We start from the raw sequence: 16,345 nt of genomic DNA, 5'->3' as shown, positions 1-16,345 counted from the left end.
TCACCATACATCAGTATTTGGCTGCAACATTCAGATAAATGTACAACACAATAATACTACAAAAAGTTTGTGGCGGGGACCACCTGGACATCGGTATTTGAGGAGATTTTTAAAATATTTTTGTTTAATATTACTTATTATTATTATTTTGTTATTATTAACCAAACTTGCCATTACTGTCTTTAAGCTCCAGGAAAACCCATTAAAATGACAAAAGAAACTTCTGATGCTAGACTTTCACTTCAGTAGAACTGCCGGGGGTCTTGTCTTATATAGACGTTGAAACGTTGAAAATGTAGCCATATTATCGTGTTCTAAAACTGTTCTTACTTATCTCGGCACTGGCTTCTTCCAGGATGTTGGTAGAAGTGCTCAGTTATACTGTGAGGTCAGTGTAGCTGCTCATTTTGATGTGGATAGTGAGAAACCCTATCTTTGTCACTGTAGATATTACTAGAGTTTGTTAGAAACGTGAGAACACTAGATATTTTGTTCATAATCTAAAAATAAATCTGAGTTGGATTTGGCACAAGGTTCCTCTCTGGATGGAAGTTGTTATAGCATTGGTTCCTTGAACTTGTGTTTGTACAAGGAGACTCCCTGGAGGAGTTTTTCATTTAACAAAAAATGCTCTGGAGATTTAAAAAAAAAAAAAAAAAGTTTTTTCTGTTCAAAACAAGAGAAGATGTAGATGCAAGCATCGGTACTCGGATTGGAGCCAAAGCGTCTTGTGAGAGTAGAGCAATTTTCTACTCGTGGCTCACGTGACGTTTGTTGCCGTTTGTATCATCCATATCACTGTATCCACATTCACAAGAACTGAACAGTTTGTACTTGAAGGAATCTTCTTCTAACAGCAGCCCCTATGAATTAACGAAAATATTGTCATAAGGTCGGGGGAAGCAGTGACTGTGTATGGCACCGTTCCAGTGACCTTAATGCTTGGCAGACGTCCATGTTTCTGCTCCGAGGTGCCAGAGTAGTAGATAACAGGAACATTTGTTTTCATTTCCAAAATATTTGAGCTTTTCAAATGTCATATTTTTTGTCTTTTAAGAAACAATTTGCTTAACCACCGATGGAAAGACTCGGTGTCTTGAGCCTTGCGTTGAATGGTTTTAATTTGGGTGGAAGTGGAACACTCCTTGCAAACAAAAGAGGGAAAGCTTACTCATTGTTCTTTTTCTCTCATGTGTATAATATTCCTGCCCTTACGTTCCTGTGTGAATGCCAGTCTATCATGTAGGAATACTGGTACTAATAAATATCCCTATGAAGAGAACATGCATACATTATTTAAACAACTATAAATATGTATTCTCACTTGGGAAGAAAGTAATTACTGTATAGGCTTGTATTGTACATAGAGCCTGGATTGGTATATTCCAGTAAATTGCTTCTCTGCTTGACACTAGTAATATTGGCTGAGGAGATGTGCACTATTTTCTGATGGGGAAAACCTTCTGGCTGAAACCTTCTTCATGGTTTGATCTTATGACTGTTACATTGATAACGTGGAAAATGCTGTGTGATCTGCAGACTGGAAGGATGAAATCAAACACAAGGATCTTAATGGCTGAAAAGCCGATATTCATAGACTCGAATCCATTTAGACAGTGTTAATGGTTGAATTGCAGACGTCAATGCGAAGGAAGAGAATCCTAAAATTGGGTTTCCTGCGTCTCTATAAAGCGCCGTCTTGCTTTGTACAGGAACTGTGTTATGTGCAGTGTAAATTCACTGATGATTGAATATGCTGTCACACAATATTCTCTAAAGAGAGCTGGAACAAAAACTGTTTTTTTTTTTCTCTAAGGTTTGATATTTTATTTTTCTGGACTAATAGTTTTTACTACCGAACAATTATTAAAGGGAACCTACCACCACAAATCTACCTATAAAGGTAGATCGGGTGGTAGCCCTTTTAAGGGCTAATCCTCACGTCCCAGCACTTTTTTACTAACTTTTATCAGACTTTTATGCAAATTTTATTATGCGGCTACTGGGGCGTGGAGTAGCCGCATCTGAGGTTACATGGCGTGGCTACTCCACGTCGCGGTAGCCTCTTTACTCCTCCTACTCACCATCTTCGGCGCGCAGCTGCTCGTAGCTGCGCGCCCTCGTCCGGCGATCCTGCAGTCTGCGCATGCGCAGAACAGCAGGCCCGTGCCTGCGCAGCTCCGGCTTCGGAGCAGTGACCGCGCAGGCGCGGGCCTGCTTTTCTGCGCATGCGCAGACTGCAGGATCGCCGGACGAGGGCCGAAGATGGTGCCGAAGATGGTGAGTAGGAGGAGAAAAGAGGCTACCGGGGCTTTAATGTGTCTTTTAGATTGGCCTTTTGGATGTCATTAAAAATGTTATTCTATCAGCTTATTTACTACTGAAATGGGTATGCTTAGTGAAAGGACAGCGGTATTGCTCCGACAATAATTCATAATGATATTATTCCTGTAATTCCATAGCGGCAAAGTCTGCAATTTGACTTTCCTATGTGAGCAAAGCCTTACTGCTTCCATTGGTGTTGCAGCAAAGCTTTGTGGCATTACTGAACCTATTAGAACCCAATACATACGTCTTTTGTTCCATTTTGTTTTGTAATTGAAATTTGACATTTTTCTTTTGTGGGAAAACCCCTTTAAGTCACGGACCGTCTGTACCTCAATATACATATATATATCACCTAATGGAGCATTGGGCATCAACAGGACTCCATGTGCTGCAATACAGGAGACCAGTAGTGCTTAAAGTGGTTGTTTGTGTGGTGTCCTCCAGTTTCCTCCCACACTCCAAAACATACTGGTAGGTTGATTAGATTATTATTATTATTAATAATATATTATTATTATTATTATTATTGTTATTCAAGGTTTCGCACTATCTTTGGGACACACTTGGGCTGTAAATTGGAGTATCAGAGATAACCGAGTGATGTGTTGGTAAATTTCAGACCCCACCATAATATAGAATAGCGTGGAATGATACATGCTCCACCTGCCATTACACCCATTATAGAGAACAACGCTTCCATTCTTTGGATCACTGGGGCCCCTGTTCCTGATCATTTGGGGTGCCAACCCTTGGACCCCTACCGATCAACCCCTTTTAAGCAGGACATTTTATCATTTAGCAACTAATTGTGAGAAGACAACTCTTAACCTTCCTATTTATAAGGAACACCAATATATAATTGAAAATTCAAAAGTTTATTAATTAAAATTAAAAATATTGAACACCTGGGCCTTATAATCGACAAATTAAAGAAACAAGGTGTTGGTGGTTATAAATATACATGTCATAACAAATACACCAGAAGACAACTTAATATATCATAATTGCAAAGTATGTAACACTACCTCATCCTACGGGAGATTTACATAACATTCCATACACATTGTTTATAATGTGTGTGTGTGTGTGTGTATATTCTATCACTCTTGAAGGCCATTTTCAATGAAATTCTACTATATTATGTTATTTGTAAATTAGACTATTTGGGTGTGATCTATGTGATGCTTGCCTTACAGAGGAGTTATATATTTTGTATGTTTGTGGGAGTATTTTATATGACAGTGATAGTGAACCTTTTAGAGACAGAGTGCCCAACCTACAACCAAAATCCACTTTTATGTTGCAAAGTACCAACGTGACAATTTAAGCAGTGACTTATTGATCCCAGCTGTAACACAAGTTTCAATAGAAAGAAGATGGAGAAATTTGGATTATAGCTTCCTTCCAGGGTCCCCTGAAGAGGAACAATCAGGGGATCCAGAGCAGGAGCTCCAATGACAATCCATCTCTGTCCACACCTTCTCGTATAGTTCTGGCAGCCAAGGAAGGGTCCCTTTAAAATAGCAGTGAGCATGGCATATCCATGGCTGTCTTGGACCGCAGGAGGAAGCCTTGAGTCACGCCTAGCAAATTCTGAAGGCCTGGGTGCCCACAGAAAGAGCTCTGAGTGCCACCTCTGGCACCCGTGCCATAGGTTCACCACCACTGTTATATGAAATGTGATTATTAATGTCTCCCTTGCATGTATGAGTAAAGAGCTAGGAAGTCTCCTTATCTCTTTAACACGTCTCTTCTGAATTCACACCATATAAATTTGAACATACTGTTGAGTAGAACAAAGGTTAAAGTACATGACCTTCATTATTTACTGTAAAATGGAGCCTAGTAAATGTTTAACAATAAGCGATTATGTGATATTTTTCTCTCCTGCTTATAAACACAAGTAAAATATTTACCAGATTGTACTGCATGTCAGTAATTGATTGTAATACGACCGGGGTAACTATTATTTGTACTTGTAACTGAGACCAAAGATGGACATTGTGTTTTTATATTGTACTATTTTGTTATCAGAGTTTTTTATAGTCTTTTTTTTTTTTTTTTCTTTAGTTTTTTTTCTCCTCTAAGGCCAGAATTTTACCTCATTGTATAATTAATTTAACGGAAAATCAGGTGGACAGTCGTATCCTGACCTTAAAAATTCCTCTTGTGACCAGAGGAAGCTGAGTAGTGGAAATACTGTGCTCAGAGAATATCACAATCCCTAAACAATTCTGCTTACTAATCATAAAGTGGAAATAGCCTTTGTACCATAGTGTTTTTTTTATGAGTGTGCAATAGTAATCCATAACAATTCATGGAATGATTTTACATAACCTGGAAACTAATCCTGATAGTATATCACATATTCTATATTATTAGATAAAGAAGTATATAAAACATGTTCGTAAGCGTCAAGAGCCACTAAACAGAGTGCGGGGAGTGGTCAAAACCTTTGGGAGGTAGAAACGGGAGATTTTCAGATCAGACTTGGGTGTGCATTGTTTTGCGACACAATTTGAATCTTAAATCCCGCACTGAGTCCGAATCAGTCGGATTGTCCAACGGCCACGCCCCCGATTTCCGTTGCATGATAGCCAATGCAGCTGCGCCACAATCAGATTGCCCAGTTAACTACCTGTCACAGTGGCGCAAATCCCTAGAATTTTGAAAAGTGCAATCCGCGACCCCATTGTCTTTTAATTTATTCAACCCGCCCCCACAGTGTACAGAGCAGGTGACGGGAGGGACTTATTCGAACAAGGGGAGTGAATACATTTAAAGGAAACCTACCACTTCCGATGCAAATGCCGCGCACCAGCTCAGGGTGAGCTGGTGCCGGCGCTTACCTTCGTTATGTTTTTCAACAGATGTAAAGCGTTTAAACGCTTTAGTAATCTTTATATAAAAGTAGCTTCACCGCACCGTGGTCCGCGCTCGGCGCACCGTGCGCGCGACCACTTTGTGCACCTGAATAGGAAGCGGTCATGCACACCCTGAGCTGGTGGACGGCATTTGCAGCTTATAACCTCCATCGGAAGTGGTGGGTTTCCTTTAAACAGTAGGTGCTCTGAGGATCTCAGGTGACATAGCCTAAGCGCCTCAGCCTAATTGGCATACATTTTTTAACTATATATTGGCGCCGTATTGAGTTATACTCTTAGTGAAACATCTGGGCAGCTCAGAATGACTTGATGCTATTAATCCCTAATATTGCTTTAAAATGTAATTCACAATAATCCTGGTTAGTAGACAATAAGTGATCCAGGTGGCTGTAATATTACGAATATCTGATGTGGAAATGGCGACCCTTATTATGAATAGCCGAAGTTGCTTTATAAAATAATGAACATTGGAAACACTTGAATCATCCTCTCACCCGGGGAGGATTTAGTGTTCTGCACATTGCCGAGGTTTTTGGTTGCTTAGACAACAATGGGGCTGCAGAGTGCTTTTTATCTGAAATATCTCAAATTATAGGTAATTTACCAATGTATTAAGAAAATGAAAATAATGGATGAAGAATAAGGCACATAAATGCAGCACAACAGAAGGATGTCTGTTAATGCAAGCGCATTTCTAAAGAACACTTCATTAAAATGAATACATTTTTATTGAATGAAATAGGCCAAATTATTATTGCTTGAGGGAAATTCAGTTTTAAGTCAAAAATAGTACCTCACTTTTTTTTTTTTGGAAGAAGAGGAAGAAGATTGCCTCCGCCGTTTGATTAATGATTCAACTGAAAACTTATAGAATTTTCTGGAAGTTATCTTAGATTTTTTTTTTCTATGTGTTCCTGCACAAAGATACGATAACGTCTTCAGTGTATTTGTATTGTAAGTGAGGTTCAGGTGTCAAGAAAATACTCGAGTATAAGCCGAGGCACCTAATTTTAACACAAACTGGGCAAAACTATTGGCTCGAGTATAAGCCCAGGGTGGGAAATGCATTTGTCACAGCCTCCCCAGTATATAGCCAGCAAGCCCATGCCCTCTAGTATATAGCCAGCAAGCACATACTCTCTAGTATATAGACAGCTTCCCCCCAGTATATAGCCAGCAGAAACTGGCCACAGTAATATAGCCAGTGCCTGTCCCCCAGTGTATAGCCAGTGCCTGTCCCCCAGTGTATAGCCAATGCCTGTCCCCCAGTGTATAGCCAATGCCTGTCCCCCAGTGTATAGCCAATGCCTGTCCCCCAGTGTATAGCCAATGCCTGTTCCCCCAGTATATAGCCAATGCCTGTTCCCCCAGTATATAGCCAATGCCTGTTCCCCCAGTATATAGCCAATGCCTGTTCCCCCAGTATATAGCCAGTTCCTGTTCCCCCAGTGTATAGCCAGTGCCTGTTCCCCCAGTGTATAGCCAGTGCCTGTTCCCCCAGTATGTATAGCCAGTGCCTGTTCCCCCAGTATGTATAGCCAGTGCCTGTTCCCCCAGTATGTATAGCCAGTGCCTGTTCCCCCAGTATGTATAGCCAGTGCCTGTTCCCCCAGTATGTATAGCCAGTGCCTGTTCCCCCAGTATGTATAGCCAGTGCCTGTTCCCCCAGTATGTATAGCCAGTGCCTGTTCCCCCAGTATGTATAGCCAGTGCCTGTTCCCCCAGTATGTATAGCCAGTGCCTGTTCCCTCAGTATGTATAGCCAGTGCCTGTTCCCCCAGTATGTATAGCCAGTGCCTGTTCCCCCAGTATGTATAGCCAGTGCCTGTTCCCCCAGTATGTATAGCCAGTGCCTGTTCCCCCAGTATGTATAGCCAGTGCCTGTTCCCCCAGTATGTATAGCCAGTGCCTGTTCCCCCAGTATGTATAGCCAGTGCCTGTTCCCCCAGTATGTATAGCCAGTGCCTGTTCCCCCAGTATGTATAGCCAGTGCCTGTTCCCCCAGTATGTATAGCCAGTGCCTGCCCTCTAAGTAGTGGCTTAAAGAAGTGGAAAAAAAGGTAACACAGCGCAGGCAATGTAAGACTAAGACGTCATAGAGTGGTGAGGTAGCAGGATAGCAATGTATAGTAATAAATTAATAGTAATAAATTAAAACATGGGTAGAGCTGCTGCAGGACGCCTGATGACCATTGTCAGGCCTAGGCAACGGACATGATGCAATCGGGGTCGGGTTGAAAAAATAATCAGGCTTTTGTCGCGCTGCTCTAGTTCAGTAAAACGTTTATTTTGATAGTGGTGGACAACGCGTTTCGGAGGTGAACTACCTCCTTCGTCAGGTCCAAAGGTACAAGGTCTGTTTTTCCTCCTATGGCAAGTCCGTCCTGAGGGTGAACTTGGATGGTGTTAGGGGATACAGACAGGTGGGTATCACAACGAATAGACCTCGGCGTTTGAGGGCTGGGGCAGACTTGCAGATTATTTGGTCTTAGGACGCGAGTCGGCACGGGCGCTGTGTGTACCTTTGGACCTGACGAAGGAGGAAGTTCACCTCCGAAACGCGTTGTCCACCACTATCAAAATTAACGTTTTACTGAACTAGAGCAGCGAGACAAAAGCCTGATTATTTTTTCAACCCGACCCCTCTAAGTATATAGACAACAATCCCCTGCCCAGCCTAAAAAAACCCCAAAAAACTCAGCACGGGGAACCGAAGAAGCTCTTTTGAAGGTGAACATCTCATTGAAGCTTTCATAGGGAAAAGCAAACCCTCCTGTAACAATAGTGAGATATTCATTAGGCTGAGAATATCTTTATAGAAAAGTAGGTTCCCTTTGGACAATTGCCCTTACAAATGTAATACACCTGGTAAACCTATGCAAATGTTTCATTAGTTTTGCAGTAGAACATGATTTGGGTTCTATCTTTTTGTTTTCTTATCAAAGACATTGTTGTGTGTTCACCAGGTTATTGCTTAATTTGGAAGGTTGAAAGGGATTTTCCAGGCAAAAATATTTCTTGCATATCCATAGAATAGATCTTCATTGTCAAAATGTTGGGTGTATGACAGATCAGCTCTTCTCATCAGTGGTGAAACGGGGAAAACAGGGCAGTAGTCCCAAAGGGAAGCAGTGAGGGCCTTGTGCTAAGTTTTTTTTATTTTTTTATTTAATCATTTGGCGTGTATTCACACACTGCACTTTTGTCACACTTCTGTGTGTTGTAATTTGTATCTCATCTATTAGTGGAATTTCTATCGTTGAAACCAACGATAAAGCCCATGTTGCCAATAATATAGAAAACAGCAGTGTTCTCATGTTAGAGAAATAGTTTTATTGTAGAGTTATGACAGCTGATATTTTTCTTCAAGTGCACACATTTTGGTTTCTTTAGCCTATGGGTAATTTATGTCTTTTAAACCGATCAACTCCGCTACATCTACATTATGGGATGCTAAGAACGGCACAGCAGTGGGACTCTATAAATATGTTTTTAAGCTCTCAATGGGTGTCTAGGCTCATCCACTTTGCAATTCATGCAGCTAACCTAATTGTAATATTCTACTAGTCTGCTGGAAATCACTGAAACATGACCCTTTTATTAAAGCTTTTTTTTTTTTTTTTCATGCCCTTAATCAAAGCATCTGGACAGATGAAAGTAAACATGTTCTCATAAAACACTGTAAACCCTACAAGATGAGAAATTATTGTCTGTGATGAGCGCTGTTGCTATCAATTCGGTCATGCCTGTATGATCCTCTTGACTGATTATTGACTGACTTCTCAGGTCGGATCTGCAACCTGGCACATAACAAATTAGGCTTAGAAAGCTGAAGACTGCAATAAGCAAATGTTATGGTTTTTTTTTTCACGGATCAGAGAAAACTGTTTAAACGGATTTAGATCACTTTCCTTGTTTACCGAAAAATGCCAAAAAATTGTTTTTTGAAATATTTTAACATGGAACACATTGGGGCACATTTACTTACCTGGTCCAGTCGCGATCCCGTGGTGCGTTGTCTGATGAGGATTCCAGTCTGCCAGATTCACTAAGGTCGTGCACCCGATGTCCAGCAGGTGTCGTTGCTGCGCCGAGGTCCGCCGGAGTTCACCTTCTTCCTCCCGGTGCTTGTAAGTGCTGATCTTGCGACACAATTCTTTTTTTCTAATTCCGCGGTTTGTCCGAATCCGTCGTGTTGTCCGACGGCCACGTCCCCGATTTCTGTCGCGACGCCGACGTGCCACAATACGATCTTGTGTGCCAAAACCCTGGGCAATTCAGCGCAAATCGGAAATATTCGGGAAGACCCGATGGAATCGCGGCCGCAGGACCCTTAGTAAATGTACCCCATAGTGTCAACTATCTTTAAAAGGCACTCTTAGATAGTCATGAAGTGTAGCTGTGATAGTCCATGGTCATAAAAGTGCAAAATTAATATTTCTTTTTATGCTAGATCTGTGGCTTTTACACCCAGTCGGACCCAAGTAGAACACATGATCTAGAAATGGAATGGGGGAGGATAAAAGGAAATGGTTAGACCAGATCAATTCAAATGGGATTTGGTTCTGGATACAAGACCCCCAACAAAACTTCTGTATCAGTGTAAGGTCACTTTCATACGGTCAGTATTATATGCGTGTTCCACATCAGTATTAGTAAACAAAATCCAGAAGTGTGACCAGCACAGAAAAAGTGCACCGTTTCCCTGTTGTCGACCCATTCCTGGTTTTGACTTACAATCTCTGTTGCAAAATACTGACTGTATGAAAGTAGCATAAGGGTACATTCACACGCGGTATGCCCGCCGTGTGCTGGAGAGGAGGAGGTGACCCCTCCGTAGAGAATAGCATGCTCTATCTTTTTGTGGTGTGCGGCCCGGATCGGTGCCACACATGTGTGGCGCAGTTTCTGCGCCGTGCCGCTATTGCCGTCTATGGGGACGTACATGCGGCCGCAAATTTGCGGTCGCATGTACGTCCCCGCAGACGGCCATGTGAATGAGCCCTAAGATGGTATAGTAGGAGGGGTTCCCCCGTAACATGCAAAAGGTTAAGCCAAGCGTGAATGTGTTTTCAGTAGGGAAAATTTGGCCACCTCCAGTCACTTGTCTCCCATGGAACAAAGAGTACAGTATGACAGAACTCAACATGTCCAGTCTTACTTTCCACCCTATAGATCTAGACAACTGTATCCAAACGTCTGTGTCAAGCCTGAATGTTCATGACATCTTCAGAAGTGTAAAGGAGTTTATTCCTATAACTACCTATGTGTGGTTATATCTACCAATCTAAATGGTTTTCTAAGTTTTAGAGGTCACAGATGACCCGGATTTTATCATGACAGCAGTTGTCCTGATCCAAATGTATTTAATATTTAGTAGCAAAATGTTCCCGAAAAATACAGTTTTGCCATACACTGGACCATGCAGAGAGCTCCGCATGATTCAGCTGCTACAGTAACTTGTGGACACTTCAGACAGACAAACCTTTCAATCCAACGACAATGGATTAACGGATAAATAATTTTCTTTGCTGATGTGCTAGACCTTGGACAGGGTCTCAGCTGACTTTAATGCCTGGGTGGTCTGATTTTAACCCATTTGTGTGATTTTTATTTCTCGTTATTGCTGTAGTCTGATGGCCCTAGCTGTGGCCTCCATAGTATGTTTATGCATCAAGTTCTTAGCAGTCTGTGATGGTTCTTTGATACAAAGTTATACTCCAAATTCTTTCAATCATATTGTTTTTACTATTGCTTAATTTTTACTTTTTATAATAGTTATGTTTATGGGTACACGCATTGGGTTGGCTTTGTGCATTACATGTGTATCAACTGGAACTTCTAACTATCTTTTATATAGAGGCTTTTTGTATGAGAGTCCACCTTAGTCTACCAGCAGATAAGTAAGAGTAAGACTGGGCAACTAAATTTCAACATGCCTGAATCTTTGGCGCTCACAGGGGGTAAACCACTGCCCAAGAAGTCAGGTAGGGGCTTTCTTCATTGATGATATTATTGGCTCAAGAGCAATGGTGGTTACCAGAACAACGAGTTGTAACTCTATGTAAAGTGACTTGCTATAGTGTCACTCTTTATCAATTCACATAAAACTGGTGTTGTTTTATGATTGCCTAATAAGCCGGTATTGGAGATCACTCCAGGCCAAGGTTCGCGGGGCATAAAATCGTCATTATTTAAATGTTGAACTTTGCTCCAATACACGGAAAATAGAGAGTAGGCACTTGTTAGTGTATATCAGATTTTTCACAGTGACTTACACCGCTTCATTAATGTGTCACAGGAGGTGTTAATATATTCCGTGGAAATGCAACTTTTTAAATAAAAAGTCTCACAAAATTCATAAATCTAGTTCCTACGATTGTTCCTGGATTTGCGCTTAAACGTGTGGCTTTTCGAAAAGTCTTGCTTCATAAATCTGTCATGCCTCGCCTGGATTCACATGACGATACATCTGGAGTAAGTTGTCTACAATGAAAAGCAGAGTGGGTTTGCAAAAGAGGCGCAAAATTTGGAGCTAGTGGTCAGAGGTGACAATTGTGAGTCACTTTGAAGACAGGTAGACATAGTGGAGGAGATCTATCACTAGGCAGGATTTTGAGCAGTTGTCTATGTGTTAGATTGGCAGGTTTCCAGCAGTTGGATTTATAGTGCGGTGTATGTGCCATGGTAAATGCCTTCTGATGTGACTGCTGTGTGTGCTCTATGTGAATAGACTGCACCAGTCGCACGTATGTGTAACATCTGCTCAATTTCTGCCTTTTTGCGATGTTTTTGCACTGAAAATTCTCAGATACCACAAACATAAAATTGAGCACGATGTTTGTGGAAAAATTTGCAACAATTACCGGTATACGCCAAGAAGCTACATAGGACTAATGCTAAATCTTCCCCAGTGAGTCTTTGTTTTTCTTTCCATTATTTGGTCTTATTGTGCTATGGAGGGTTTATTTGAGAGTGTGATCTGTGGTTCTAGCATCAGGGTTTAGATGGCGGATCTACTTGTTGTGCTGTTTTTTGCTTGCGTTACAGTGTTTTCTGACACTGTAACGTCACATGTTGGTTCCCTTGTGGCTTCTAACCTTCCTTGTGTTCTAATTCATTTTTACAGTTATATGATAACTTGATGAAACTGTTACTTTGTCACGCTTCTAGCAGTTATATAGTAATGCAAAAAAAAAAAAAAAAAATTCTTTCTTCCTTTTAAAGTTCCGGTATTGTTACATTTATGGTAAGTTGGTTAATTTATGGGTAAGTTGGGGGGGGGGGGGAATAGCTGTTGGCTGACAATGATGTAATGTATAAGGTTTTCATAACATAAGCAGAGTAGTCAGATTCGCTCCCCCGGCCAATGTGCGGATAAAGTTAAAAAAAAAAAAAAAATTCTAAACTTTTCCTTATCTTCCGACTCCTTACAATTCATGCATTATGTATATTTAAAGTGTTTACAAGAACATTCAGGAATTTGGTTTCATTTGCACAGTCTAATTAGCATTTGCTGTTATTCATACCAAGCAATGCACTTTTTTTTTTTTTTTTTCTTTTTATTTAATGTATTGTGACATTTTGTGGTGTTAAATATAGCGCCTATGAATAATATATTGCACATCCAGCGCATATGGTGGTTAATTCTTAATAGAAGGCTGTGCACAAAGCACTTTGATACAAGGCGGCGCGCACTGCACACATCTCGGAAGATATTAAGAGGAATTTTAATCTGATATGGAATATTGCAGACACAAGGATAATTATACAAATTGCTGAAAGCAAGGTTAAGAAAGATGTGTGTATGCACCGGGAGACTATCTAAATCACATGTTTGTACGAAGGTGAAGATTGCATAAAAGAGAATATTTAGGTTTTTTTTTTTTTTTAAAGAAGCTTTTAGCATAAGATGAATCACCTCCGCCATTAGCCAGCTGAAGACAAATATGAATCTGAGTTATTTAAATTACTTTTTTTTTTTTTTCTCCTTGATCCTGCTGAATATATGCATTATGCAAATCAGACCTGATTGCATCCCCCCCCCCCCACTAAGCCTTATGTGCGACTCTTACACCCAAAGTGATAGGTGTGAGCGTCTATAGCCGAGCCTGGTAAGAAAAGAATAAGTCTCCCCTGTGTAACGAAAAGAGAAAACGGCTATTAGTGAGACTTTTTTTTTTCTCACTTTCTACATGAAAGGTTCAAGCACTGGAAAGTTACTCATTTACATCCCGACATAACTCTGTATTGTGAAGCAAGATTTCATTGAGGCTATGACTATACGACAACATTTTGCCACTTAAAAAAAGGTCATGTGAATTTAGAGCAATTCTCCGTAATATATACATATATAATTACATTTTTATACATTATATTACATTTGTTTACAGTCTTTCTGGGGTTCTCCTGTTGGTCCCCATAGTAAGATCTCTTTTAGGCTATATTCACATCTCGTTTTATGGATATGTTCAGCGTATACATCAGGAAAGCTCCATCTATCCATAGTTTAAGTCGTATCCTGCAGGGAAAGACGGGACGTTAAAAGCTGCCGAGGAAAGCTTCTATACAGCGGAGGCCATAAAAGCCGATGGAGGACGGATGCAACTGTATTGCATCCACCCCCGGCCTATGCTGAGTGTATGCTCTCCCAGGTCCCCAGTGATGTCACTATCCACCCTGAACATCGGCAGCAACGTATCCCACTGTAGGAGCATCGCAGTCCTTTCATCATAAGGACAGGTTGTGAATTCGGCTCATGTATCCTTACAATGAAGAGCTAAAAATGAGATATGAACGTAGCCATAGACAGTAGGCACTAGGACTGGTCTAGTAATAAACACTTTTTGGTTTGAAATTTGAAATCATTGCTTATTTTTAATAAAATGTAGATTATTTTTTTCTTTGGGTAAAGTAGTCAGTATAACATGTCTATTATCCATTCATATCCCTGTTTCTTCAGGAGCACAGGGGTAATCTTTTTATTACAAACTATATATAAACCCACTCAGTTGCTGTATAACATGCTGCCTGCAGATAGGACACTATGTACAATCTTCTCAGCTCCTCCTGCTCTATAACATGCTGCCTGCAGGTAGGACACTATGTACAATCTTCTCAGCTCCTCCTGCTCTATAACATGCTGCCTGCAGATGGGACACTATGTATAATCTGCACAGCTCCTCCTGCTCTATAACATTCTGCCTGCTGATAGGACACTGTGTACAATCTGCTCAGCTCTTCCTGCTCTATAACATGCTGCCTGCAGGTAGGACACTATGTACAATCTTCCCAGCTCCTCCTCTCTATAACATGGTGCCTGCAGATAGGACACTATGTACAATCTCTTCACCCTGCTCTATAATACCTTGCCTCCAATGTGTACAATCTGTTCAGCTCCCTCTTCTCTATACCACATACTGCATGATAACCTGTCTGCATCCAATCTATTCAGCCCCTCCTGTTCTATAACATGCTACGTACAGACAGGACACTTTGTATAATCTGCTCCGCCCATCCTCCTCTATAACATGCTGCCTGCAGACAGGAGACTTTGTATAATCTGCTCAGCTCCTCCTGCTCTATAACATGTAGATAGGACATTTTAGGTTCCCATTTATTTGCCAGATATCGCCAACAGTAAATGATGGTTAGAACAATAACAAAGGATCTGGTTTATCGCCCTTAGATTTCCAATAGCTTGTGATAACCTTGTGCTATAACAAGTCCTCCCTGTATCTCAGACTCTCATATTATTGTGCGGAGTGTAAGCCATTTGTCATGAGAGTCAGAAATAACTGAGCTGGGATGATGGGGGCTGTAGTACTAGCTGTAATGATGATGATGTTTATTACTAGCAATTACTTTAGTGAGCCTGTACTTTCATCTTCTGAGAAGCAACCTTTTATTAATTTCCCGAAATGTTATTTCTCTTACAATTTGATAACTTTCCCCCGGATGGCTGTACACTGGCACATGATGATAATTCTGTTCTGCTATAAATGTCAGAATACGGTTGTCACAGCAACCGCTTACTTAAGTTCTAAAATACAAATAATTGTCTGTCTTCATGTTACATCTTATTAAATGATCGCATGGCTTCTCAATTCATCAAAATAAAGGACAAAGGGTAAGACAATATTAGCCACCCCCAATAATAATGGCACTGGATGATATTTAATGCCCCCCTCCCCCTCCCCCGCTGTTCTAGGAATAGTTGCCACTTACTTTCTACAGACTCTGACACATATTATTTTTTTTCTTCTGGCGGTTTGACAATGTTGCTACTTGATGATCTATCCTCAGGATATTCTGAGGAAAAATAGGCAAAGTTGTGTTTTCATGAATGATTGATTATTTACATTTTTAGGATTTGTTCTATTTTTAAACCACCTTCTTCTGTTTTTGGCAAGGTAAAGCTTTGTCTTTAAAGGTAACCTTTCAGGTTGCCACCCACAGGACCGTATGGATCGCCCTGGATGCCTTTTCTGTGTACCGAATTTTTTTTTGGACTATAAGGCGCACCATCAATAAATGCCTGCTAAAACGTCTAGGTTCATATAAAAGACGCACCTGATTATAAGGCGCACCATCAATAAATGCCTGGTAAAACGTCTAGATTCATATATAAGGCGCACCGGATTATAAGGCGCACCCTCAAATGCCTGGTAAAACATCTAGATTCATATATAAGGCGCACCTGATTATAAGGCGCACCATCAATAAATGCCTGGTAAAACGTCTAGGTTTATATATAAGATGCACCGGATTATAAGGCACACCTGATTATAAGGATGAGTGACCAGCAGGTGGCAGACCTGTGCACAGTACAAGGCAGCTGTTGCCTGTAAGTACGGTTCATATATAAGGCGCACTGGACTATAAGGCGCACCTTTCGATTCGGTAATTGTATTTAAAAAAAATCCAAACATTTATGCTTTCATTTTAGGAAATCTCGGCTCCTGCTCATTGCGGTTAGTTAAGCCGGCTTTAGTCACCCTGGCTTCACTGAGCAAATTCTGTAGGTACAGCGCGTCAAAAGTAGGCACCTTCCCCCGGGATCTGATTATTCGGGTTCACATATAGGGGACTTTAATTGTTTATTTATTTTTTTTAAATCAAGGTCACGGACA

General features: G+C 40.9%; 1 protein-coding gene and 1 long non-coding RNA gene across 2 annotated transcripts in view; one reads left to right on the top strand and one right to left on the bottom strand.

The window, feature by feature from the left end:
* The window catches only part of ARID5B (AT-rich interaction domain 5B), a 232,458-nt gene that overhangs the window by 15,349 nt on the left and 200,764 nt on the right, over positions 1-16,345 (top strand). The window lies entirely within an intron of this gene.
* LOC140106549 (uncharacterized) lies at positions 11,501-15,209 on the bottom strand. Its single transcript, XR_011850805.1, has 3 exons — positions 15,150-15,209; positions 13,595-13,734; positions 11,501-11,699 (listed from the first exon to the last, which is right to left on the bottom strand). It is a non-coding gene; the product is annotated as an uncharacterized lncRNA (long non-coding RNA).

The sequence above is a fragment of the Engystomops pustulosus genome, chromosome 11 (genome assembly GCF_040894005.1).
Source record: "Engystomops pustulosus chromosome 11, aEngPut4.maternal, whole genome shotgun sequence".
Taxonomy (NCBI): domain Eukaryota; kingdom Metazoa; phylum Chordata; class Amphibia; order Anura; family Leptodactylidae; genus Engystomops; species Engystomops pustulosus.
Note: the sequence above shows the minus strand (reverse complement) of the source record. Positions and strands in the feature narration are given on the sequence as shown.